Genomic DNA, 12,455 nt, shown 5'->3' on the forward strand with positions numbered 1-12,455 from the left:
TGAGCCTTCGCATCTGGGGTTCGTTGACAAGAAGCTGAAGTGCTTCATGGTTGGGATGCTTATGGAGCCTGTCTTCATGTCTCCTGGCGACTTTCTTGATTTCATTTGGAATAGATTCGATTTTAAGATCTCTACGCAAATCGTCGTTCCGAACATACCAAGGAGCACATACAATATTCCTTAATATTCGGTTCTGGAGCGTTTCTAAATTTCGGTAATTACTTTTTTTGGTACAGCCCCATAATTGTAGGCCATAGGTCCACACCGGTTTCAATATCTGTTTGTAAATTAGTACTTTGTTCTGGATGGAAAGTTGAGAGTATTAGCCAATACATATTTTTGTACTTTATCTTCATCTGTTCAGTTTTCTTTTTAACGTGCTCCTTCCATTTTGGTTTGACGTCGAGATTTAAACCCAGGTATTTCGCTGTTTTTTTATTAGGAACAACGTTGTTGTTTAGGATAATTGGAAGATTATTGATTTTCTTGTTAGTGAAGTTAATATGAACTGACTTCTGTTCATTAAACTTTATACGCCATTTTTTGGACCAGCCTTCTATACCATTAATTGCATTTTGTAAGTTAATCGTAGATTCCTCTATAGTTGCTCCTATTGTCACGACTGCTGTATCATCAGCAAATGTGGCCAGTTGGATGTTTTCCCTCTCCGGAATGTCAGATGTGTACAAAAGGTATAGTGTTGGTCCAAGAACGCTACCTTGTGGAACCCCTGCATTTATTTGCTTTAACTCAGAGTACTCGTTTTCCATTTTAACTCTAAATGTTCGCTGGTGTAGGTATGACTTCAATATTTCAACGAGTTGCATAGGAAATATTTTCTTTAGCTTCATTAACAGACCGTCGTGCCATACTTTGTCAAATGCTTTTGCGATATCCAGGAATACTGCCGAACAAATTTTGTCCCCTTCCAGTGCTTTTTCTATTTCAGTTACTATTCGATGGATCTGGTCAATTGTGGAGTGTTTATCACGAAATCCAAATTGATGAGTTGGAATAATATTTTTTTGTTCAATTATATGGTTCATTCTTCGTAGTAGTAATTTTTCAAACACCTTTGAGATTATGGATAGTAAGGAGATTGGCCTGTATCATGTTAATTCATGGTTATCTTGTCCTACTTTTGGTATCATTATAACCTCTGCAGTTTTCCAAAGGATGGGAACATATCTAAGCCTAAAGGATGCATTTATTAGTGTAGTAAGCTTTACTATGGCTTTTCTAGGTAATTTTTTTAGTATCTCACCATTGATCAGGTCAAACCCAGGCGCTTTTTTTGTATTGATGTTTTTGATTAATTTTTGAACTTCTTTTGTAGTAGTCAGTTGTATGTTAACAGAATCAAAAGCTACTGGTTCATCGTCTACATGAGTTTCCCCAGGGTTTGGCTGAAATATGTTTTCTAAATAATCAGCGAACGCATCCACTTTCTCTTTGGGATTTCTTGCCCATGTTCTGTTTTCTTTTCGTAGAGGAGGTACATGCTGAACTGGCTTATTTATCTTTTTGGCTGCCTTCCAAAGGGAGTAATCGGTGCATTCATCATCAGTTAGTTCTCTCAGGTACTTATTGATTGATTCGTTTTTAATTTTCGAGATTTCCCTTTGCAGCTGTTGTGTGAGCCTATTAAGCTTATTTTTATTTTCTTTAATTCGAGTTCTTTGCCATATCTTCCGAGCCTTTCTTTTTTCCTGTATCAAGTCTCTAATTTCTTTGGGGTAATTGTTTCCTACTGTTTTTCTTTGGATTATAGGTGTGTTGTTCCACGCTGCCTGCTGGATGTTTATCATAAATAGATCGGTTTCTTGTTCCAATTGTTCTGTCGTTTGAATAAATCCACTGAACTCAATTTTCTCATTAAATTCTGATTGGAAGTTTACCCAGTCCGTAAACTTATTGGTCAACGCGGGTTTCATTTCAGTGGTAATAATTTGCTCACTAATTGTTAGTAGAATTGGAGAGTGGTCAGATATAAGCTCCTCTACATCCTCTACTTTTATAAAATTTGTTGCTACACCTCTGGATATGAAAAAATCTAGGAGGTCTGGGATTCTGTTTGCATCACTTGGCCAGTAAGTGGGTTTCCCTGTAGAGTGCCATCTACAATTGTGTCCGGTCACAACATGCTGCAATTCTTTACCTTTAGGTGTTGAGATTCTGGAGCCCCAACAGGTATTTTTTGCATTAAAGTCTGCGCCAATTATGTATTTTTCACCCAAGGTTGACAAGAAGTTAGCATAGTCTTCTCTTTTGAGGTTATGTCTAGGAGGGAAATATGCAGCTGCAATGTTAAGTGTGTATTTCTTAGTTTTAACACTGATAGAGGCACATTGTATTTCTTCGGTTTCAATTTTTTCACGTTCCCAGTGGAGAATACTATTTTTAACAGCGACAGCAGCTCCGCCTCTGGCTGAATTTTGTGGATGTATGGCATGATAGATTTGATAACCTTGCAGCTTAATAAATGATTGTCTAGTTAGATGTGTTTCTGCAATTAGGCATATGTCTATTTTTTGTGTTTGTAGGGTTACTAATAACTCTTGCTGGTGTTGTAAGAGTCCATTTGTATTCCATTGGAGTATCCTAAGGTCCGGGGGCATTATAGTCTTATTATGATCGGCTTCTGATATTTTCAAGTCTGTCCAGCCTTTCAAGTACTTTTTTGTTAAATTCTTCTTGTTTGCTCATTTTCTCCATTATTTTTTGCAGCATTTCAGTTACTGTGTCTGTATTATTTTCAGTTTCTGGTTGTGCTACTTGAGCATAAGATACTCCAGCTCTTCTTAAAGTTTGGTGTCTATCTTCCATATTTTCTATATTTAATCTGCTCTCAGGAGCCTTGTTATTTATATTTTTATTTCTTAGTGTTTGCAGAGCTTTTGCAGTGCTACATCCTCTATAATTAGCTGGATGGTCATTGCCGCAGTGAACACATTTTGGAGCTATATTTTTGGGTTTTTTACAGTCTTTTGTTAGATGTTTTCCAATGCATTTGACACATCTTGGTTCCCTTTTGCAGTAATTCTGTGTGTGTCCATATTCCTGGCAGCGCTTGCATTGGGGCAGTAATTTAGGTTTTCTGAAAGCCTCTATTTGTACTCTCATATTTAATATTTCATTAATGGCATATATTTTTTTTATATCTTCATCTTTATCAAAGGATAAAGTAAAAAGCGGAAGTGGCGTTTTATCTTTCCCGGTTAGTATTTGATTTACCTCCAGTATTTTGAAGCCTTTGTTCTTTAGGTCTTTTACAATTTGTGCAGTTTTGCATGACTGGTGTAAGTTTCTTGCAACTACCTTGACAGGTCTTGACTGTTTGTTTTCAAATGAAAACCATTCCATTTCCGTATTGTTTAAGACTTCAGTTAGACTCCTGTATGCATCTGAGTCAGTGACATTGATTTTCATATTCCCTCCAGCCAACATGGTTGCCTGGAATTGTATCTTGTTTTTATGTAGATAATCTGACAATTCGTCATATTTTTGTACTTTATTAATTATAATTGGTGGAGGTTTTATATAAACCGATTGCAGTTTGTTACTTTTGGTACTCGTTTCAGGGGATTGTACCTGCGGTGAGTTGCTAGCTTTTCTTTTTTTTGAGTTTCTAACCCTAATCCATTCTGTCTCTCTGCTTAGTTCTTCATCATCTGTATGATATTCGGTTTGGTCTTTTTTAGTGGTCTCCTCAACTGGTTCTATTTTATTTTGAATTATCTCAACTTGTATTTGAAGCTGTTTAATAGTGACTTCTAATTTTTCTCTTAATTGTTTTTCACTCATCCAAGCATTATACAACGCCTGCTCATTTTGACTGCGGGCTTGATTTTCGTTGAACAAAGCTTGGTTTTGTTGAACTAGCAGCGCCTCGTTCGAGGTAGACTGCTGCGTGTACCCATCCATTTGACTATTCTGATTATCATTCTCAGTAGAATAAATAATGATTTAACAAATATTTATTAAATAAAAATTAACTACTTACTCAGTTTATCACTAATCACTTTCGATATTATTAATTACTCGATAAAAAAACATCCTTCACTTCAACGGTTTGGAAAAGATGTATTTTTAATTGTTTATAATTGTTTATTAATAGCCTTTAATTACAGAACTGAAAAACTGAGTGTAAACACGTCCAGTTCGTTTCGCTGCTCGATTAGGAATGAAAAAATTACTAATAAAAAATTTTTTGAAATGTGATTTTTGACAGGAGAAAAAGTATTGTTTATAAATAAAAATATATTTTATGCCATAATGACTAAAAAACAATTGAAATATTTACTTATATTACTACTTATATTAATATAATCGTGGCGTATATTGTCCACCACCGGAAACAACAAATAATAAATTGTAAATTACGATCTTCCCAGAACGCCAATTATAACGAAACTAAAACCAAATTGTAAAAGACATTCCAGTGATAGGTTAAAGAGATAAACAAGGTCAAAAATTAAATTTTTAAATATATTTGCAGTAGAATCCTTATATCTGGCGTACAAAATACGCCAGCGCGTGTAGTTAAATATTAACAATTCCAGATCACTTGTATTTATCATTTTTCTTCCAGAGATAAATCCATTCTATAAATTGCGAATTTCTAGTACCGGTCATATACCTCCCTTTTGGGTAGGGCACTGATTATTTTTTTATAGCATAACTTTTTTGTCTTTAACTTTTATGCATTTTTGACACTGGATTATTAAATTGTGAGGTATTCTAGTACTAAAAGGTAGACTTGCTTTAAGTCGGTAGGATACACCATTTTCTAGAAAAATTCATGTGAACATTTTTCTTTTTTTGAATTTGAAAAAAAAAACTTAAAAAACTGTGTATTTTTCCGACTTAAGCAAGAGTAACTTTTAGTACTAGAAGACCGATACTAAATAAGAAGATAAATGCATTGGAAAATAAATAAACGCACCAGTTTTGATTTTTTAGATAGTATTTTTTTTATTTTTTTTTTCAAATTCCAAAAACCAAAAATTTCAAATCAATTTGTCTATAAAACGGTAAATTCTACCGACTTAAAGCAAGGGTAACTTTTACTACAAAAATACCTAACAATTTAATAATCCAGTGTTAAATATGCTTAAAAGTTAAAGACAAAAAAGTTATGTGATAAAATAACCGTTGTCCTATCCAAAACGGACGTCTGTGACGGGTACTACAAATTGGCAATTTATGGAATCGATTTATCTCTGGAAGATAAATAGGTACCAATGATAGTTTTTATTACTAGAAGCGTTCTGTAGGTATTTCAAAAAAATAATTACATGACACCATCCTCAAAGAGTTTAGCTCACTTAGGAAGCTTTTTCGGACTAAGTGATTTGGGTTAATCCGTAATATTTTGAGCCCAGGATTAGAGTTTAAATATTTTTAATCAATAATGAAACACGCTGTGTAATATTTTAATATTTAATGCATTTTGAAAAATTTATTTTTGTTGGATTGTGTTTATAAGTTGCTACTTTATTTTTGTGGCGTTATAAATAGAGTACATAAAGAGAATATTGATAAACCGAGAATACTATGTCGAAAAATGCTGTCACAATGCTTGCTGAGAAGAAGGTACGATCAATTTAAATCATAATATTGCGTAAAATAAAGGTCCTAGTCAGGATAATATTATATTTAGTACTTGAAATTCAGTGGAGAATCGTATTCACGCGCAGAGAATAAGATGGGATGAACACATTGTTATGGTGTTAGAAGATAATAAGAATAAGTATACGAAAGTATTGACATTCTCAAACCCACGGAACAGAAAAAGTAGAGGACAACCGCAAAGAAGACGAGTAGAAGAAGGATAAAAAATAATTAGGCGCACTGATAGACTTATACTACTCTAGCAAAGTCATACTCCAGGTACCTATATAAGGAGGCCATACTTACTTCCTTAAATACCAGAAAAGATTTTGAACTACATAGTAACACCTTTAATTTAAATTATATTCTTACATAAAGGATATTTATATATATTTTTTTTGTATTTTATTTGATTTATGTTTAAATAGTAATCAGTATAATATATGAAACTGTTAATCAGATTTACGTAAGATAAGTTTTTTTGTTGCAATATATACTTGCAGTATATACATAAATTCAAATTGAGTATAGTGTGAAGCTTAGTGAACTATGATTAATCATATCATTTACCCAATACGTTTTGTTGTGCCAACATATCTGATACCTTTCAGTAAATTCATCCCACATGGTTAATTATACCATATTTAACAGACCAGTTACCGGTAATCATTATCTTTAATTCTCTTTACTTTACCATTCACTCCAATATATTAACCAGTATTCAATCACAAAATGTGCAACGATTTGAATTTCAGCTCGTTGTGTGTATATGTGTCGTTAATAGGACGCTTGGGCCGTATTTCAGTGGTAAACCACAGCAATTACATTTGAAGTATGGTCCCTGATTAACGCTGACTTGAATTGCCCCACAAAAACCCGCTTTAATTGAATAATTTTTCATTTTTGACGACTTGGTATGGCGCAGTCGGCAGGACTATTTCTCTTTAGAAATTAAGTGCCATGTTATGCTCAGACTCGTGAAATATCTGATTGGCTGCACATTTTTATTATATATAGCAATATTTTCATTGAATGTATAACAAATTATACCACTGTGTGCCATTAAAATAAACTAGCAAATTTTTATATTACTTTTTCCCCAATTTTTTCAGTAAATCCTGAAAAACTTTTTAGGAAATATTAAAAATAAAATTGGTTTATTATTAATTGATTATTAGAATTAAAAGCGTATTTAGATTTGTATTACTATTTGTGTTATTTTCAGAGATTTTCATCTAAAGTCGAATATTGTGACCCAATGATTCAAAAATACCCCCACCAAGCATGGAAGAAATTACTCATGCCACACAAACGCTTAAAAGCGATAAATCCCCTGGTCTGGGCAATATTTATGCCGAGTTAATTAAACTCATAAGTAGAATCCATCAATTAATAGAAAAGACCTGGCAACAAGAAATAATACCGAAAAAATGGTGTAATAGTATTATTGTACCAATACACAAGAAAAAAAGGATCATGCATGAATTACAGAGGAATCTCACTAATCAACACTACGTATAGAATATTGGTTTCGATATTATTAAAAAGATTGTTGAATACCAGTGACTACCATTGTGGTTTCTGGCCTGGCAGATCGACTATTGATTAAATATTTACAATCAGACAAATTGTTGAATCGTATTGGTAAAATATAATCAGGACGTTCATCAGATCGTTATAGACTTCAAACAGGTTTATAATTCAATTAATCGTGCAACATAATGGAAGGCAATTATCGAGCTCGGCCTACCCAAGAAACCAGCTGCGGTAACACAAATGTGTGTAAGTAACTCCTTTGTACAAGTTAGAATAGGGGGGGAAATATCAAATGCTTTCTGCGTAAATTCTGGGCTGAGACAGGGAGATCCGTTGTCCCCTTTTTTGTTTAACTTGGCCTTAGAATATGTTATGGAAAAAAATTATCCAAAAATTAAAACCAGACATAACTGCTCGGGAAGCAAAAATTATACTCGCTTTTGCCGATGACGTAGACATAGTAGCACAATCAACATTAGAAATTAAGGATATTTTCTCGAGCTTTGAAGAAGCTGCATTATACATCGGTCTAGAAATAAATTAAGACAAAACAAAATACATGGTCGTCTCAAAACAAGAACGACGGCGAATAAGGCAAAATCGCAAAATATTATTATAAACGATCATAACTTCGAAGTGGTTGAAGAATTTAAATATCTAGGAGCAACAATCACAAATGACAACAAATTAGAGCGAGAAGTTGAAACGCGAATAATGGCAGGAAACAGATCTTTCTTTGCCATGAAACATATAGTGAAGTCAAAACTTCTTTCACGAGGTGCAAAAATACAGATATATAAGACCATAATACGACCAGCAGTCGCGTATGGAAGCGAAACATGGACGCTAACAAAAAGAGAAGTAAATAAATTGCTGGTGTGGGAACGTAAAATCCTTCGAATGATATATGGCCCTTGCAGAGACAGCGTGACAAACGAATGGAGGCGTAGATACAATACCGAGCTAGAGTCTCTATTCGGAAAAGAAAATCTAGTCAGATATATAAAGGCAAATAGACTCAGATGGGTAGGGCATGTGATACGCAGTAACGACAATCGCCTTATAAACAATGTGCTCTAAGAAAGGCCAGATGGAAAAAGGTCTCTGTAGGGCGGCCTAGAAAAAGGTGGAAAGATGCAGTCAAAGAAGATCTAGACAAAATAGGAGTGCGACAATGGGAATTAGTGGCACACAACCGACAAACATTGAAGGCAATAGTAAACGCGGCAAAGACTAGCGAAGAGTTGTAGCGCCATTGATGATGATGAATGATTAAAAAATGTACTGGGTACTAATATTTAAACATGATAAGTAATTAACTAGAAATAATAGTTGCTCCACATTTTAATCTGGCAGTGAAATCTTTCATTAAGTATTCAGCTAGAATGATGATTTTGCAAATTCGAGCAACACTGGTGGATATTAACCGTAGAACCATAAGGTGGAGTCGCCGATGACCCCATCGCACAAATTTTTTTGACATATGCGTGATTATGATGAACCTGTATGTTGCATGCTCATCTACCTTCACTATTTCACATGACTCGTAACTGGTGATGCGTGTTTTTATGAAAGTTTACATAAATATAGTCGTATTTTACTTCCAGCACATTTCTGATTTTTGGCGCCACCTGAGGATAGAAAAGACCGCCATATTTGCGCATTTGTAGTATGTTTTTCTGTCTTTTTTGTATTAACTGCTTGTTTTTATTACCTCATTTAACACATTTGGATCCTCAATGACATGAATTAATTCCAGTTTTGGAAAAATTCTTAGCAGTGATAGCCCTGCATTATATCTTTGGTGTTTTTAATTTCTTCTGGAATGTAGATGTTTCCGTTCTTCTTCTTTGAAAGTTACTAAAAATAGAGACAAAATTTTCTGATCCGGTTTTTTATAAATCTTATTTCAGAGTTTTGTTTCAAGTACTATTGAGAGAGACTAATTTTGTGAACTCAGTGGTTTCAAGGAGGCCACTGATTGCTAGTCATTTTGTTCTTTGTTGATCGATTGGATATGGGATCAAATCCACTTAACCCTCGTAAGGCGGTGCTTAGATTCTTACGTAAACAACGATGCGGGGTGCATTTGCACCCCATCTGTATATAAATTTTTTTATGTGTGAACATCGGGGAAATTGATTTGAAAGATAATTAGGGCTTAATTATTATAGTACGAAACATAGTTTTACAAAAAATACTCATTTCTCCTTAAAAAAATTATTATCGTCGGAAGACAAACATATGAAATTTTTCCCAGAGTTAGCAACACACAATTTTTATACGCAATACAGTGATGCCGGGACTTTCGGTCTTTTTTCTCTGACATAAGTAACACCGACCTTGTCCCGTATCTCCATTCTCGTCCCGGACGTCGAAGAGTAAGGTCACTGCTAGCACACCCCACTCTTACCGACGAACAGCGAGAAGCCTGAGAGCACCAAGTGCTGAAGAAGCGGCGCACGGTTAGCCCTAAGCTATTAGTTTGGAACCAGTGTGAAAAACCAACGACGCTTGGCCGTGTAAACCAAAAAGGTAGACGGATTACTGGGTTTCAGAGGAATACTCTGGCCCTGGGCTCGAGCGAGTTCGCTCGCCCCGAACTCTACCTAGTGTTCACATACGGTTACAAGAACAAGTGCGAGTAAGGGGGCCAAACTAACTGCGAAAAAGGCTTTCAACGAGGGACCCACCAGCAGCAGGGTAAACTGCACCCATCAGGTAATTATAGTCACTGTCTTACGCAGGAAAAGCACGGAGGGGTGGACAAGCCACCTTTATCCCTGGGGTTTACCCCCCAGAACACCTTGAGGCTGAGGTGCCCTCCGATCGCTCGACTTACATCCTCACCCATTTGTAATGCCTTCTTCTGTAAGGTCAGTCAGCTCCACCCGGTCGCTTCGTCCTCGGACGACGACCTCGACAAGCGTTGCCACCACCACCACCACCACTACAGCCACCACTACTGCCAACCAGTTCTCTTCCTTACATCAGGAAGGCACTGTACCCCCATCCAGAGGTTACAACCGGCTCACGGCGGAGCTAGACCTCGAGACGCTTAGCGCGGAGATGGAAATCGTCCGCAACAAGTATCGCGAGGCCTACCTTCGCATCGAGCAGGACGACGCCTCCAACCCCCTTCTGCAGCGATATGCTAATGATTTTCCGCCTCTAAGAACACCAGCACAGGCTGGTCCTCAGCGACAGAGCGCTCGGAATATTCACGGTGCCATACCTAAAGTCCCAACTCAACCGTCAAAGCAAGCACCCAAACAACCGAAACAACAATCTTCTCAACAGCAACCCTCTTCTCAACCACAAGCAACCATCAGCACTGAAAACAATCCTGAACCGAACGATTTCGTCTTCCAAAGAAGACAAATAAGACAAATGTCTTACGCCAATGCCGCAGCCAATCCACGCCCCAAAACCCAAGCCAGAAATCAAAACGTCATCAACGCCATAAACGATCCCACACTGTCCGAATATCTAATCAAAGATCTCCCAAAAGATCTTTGTAACAAACGTACCTTCTTTCGGCAAATAAATGCCACCACTCTTTTGTCCAACAAAATTCATTCTTGTAAAGTTCTCTCACATGGAATCGCACATCTTCGACTTTTTAATCCTATAAATGCAGGGGATATCGAGAAAGCTATCCACACAGCAACTGGCCAAACCATGGTTACGGTCCAAAGCCGTAGCAGAAATGCAAACACTTCCGCTAAAGAGCCTACCTATCTCCTCTGCATTACCGGAATCGACGTAGATTACTCCGAGCAGGAGGTCACCGACTTGCTCACAGAACAGCAATTCCCGGTCGAAAGACTGTGGAGAGTCAAAGCCTATAAAACAGGCAAAGACTCTAAAGTGATCAAGGTGGTGACCAAATCCTTGGAGAGATTTACGTCAGCACTGAGCCGAGGCATAACTCTAGATGGCGAAATCTACAATGCCGAACTCCCTCATGGCTCCGACCCTACAATCCCTACCCCAAAATATTGCAGCAAATGTTGCATCAACGGACATTCCATCGACGAATACCCTCAAAAAGCATTCGTCTGCCCCCACTGCGGCGGTAACCACAAGTCCAGCGCCTGCACCAAACAGCAGGAACCCAAATGCCCGAATTGCGGCGGTGACCACCCCGCATACTCAAACAAGTGTCCACAAAGACACACCATCCCCTCCGCCCAACACGAAATACAGCCACTCACGATCGAAAGATCATTCCCCCCTTTCGAACTCCCTACTGAAACAAAGAACATCTTGTCTATTCAGACTGCTCTGTTGCTTAACTTGTTGCCTGAACTTCGCGAGCATATCGCTGCAATCACGGCTAATCTGATTAGCCAAGTCTACGACCACTCCACAGTGGTCCACGGGTACGGGAGCAATGTCACGGTGACATTCCGCCCCAACCACTAAACACCCCCCTTTTATGGATTTCACCCTAGGCACAGTCAACTGTCAGGGTCTCTCCAAAAAGAGACCCCTCATCAAGAATATCCTGTCGAAGCATAACATCCAGATCCTCGCACTCACAGATACTCTGTCGAAAAACGATCCACACTTCGCAGGATATTCGATCATCCATCGAAGCCGCTGTCAGGTTTCACGTGGGAATGGTATTCTCGTGAAACACGGAATACCGCACAACATACACACATTCCCACAAAATTTTCGTCCACCTGATGTGGACTTCCTGGCAATTGACGTGCACATCCCCAACAACGAAACCCTCACGATAGTCTCTTACTACAAACACCCGGATCAACCACTCAACAGGCATTTGCTAGAGTACTTTTCGAGACTCGGCAAGGCTGTGTTGATGGGCGATCTAAATTGTAGACACACACAGTTTGGTGATCATCGTCAAAACCCAGAAGGCATCCGCCTCACGGATTATCTACTAGACCTTCCTATTTCAAGAATCACCAACACTGAATTCACGTTTTTGAACGCCAATGGGGCTTCTATTGTCGACCACATCCTAGTTACTAGTAACATTCTGGATCGGTTCGGGGATAGATGCCACATAGGTGATTCGATAACGTCAGACCACGTACCTCTTCTTGTCGACACCGACATACTCATTCCAAAACAACCAAACCCTCCAAGATCTATAAGAGACTATCGTCACGCTAACTGGACTGAGTTCCAAAACTTCATCACACAAAATCTCCCTATGTTAGGCGAACTCGATACTAACGATAGTATCGACACCAGTGCAACCAATATCGAGAACCTCATCACTGAGGCGATCACGCACGCAATTCCACTCAAACAAATAACTTATACATCAC

The sequence above is a fragment of the Diabrotica virgifera genome, chromosome 5 (assembly GCF_917563875.1).
Source record: "Diabrotica virgifera virgifera chromosome 5, PGI_DIABVI_V3a".
NCBI classification, from domain to species: Eukaryota; Metazoa; Arthropoda; class Insecta; order Coleoptera; family Chrysomelidae; genus Diabrotica; species Diabrotica virgifera.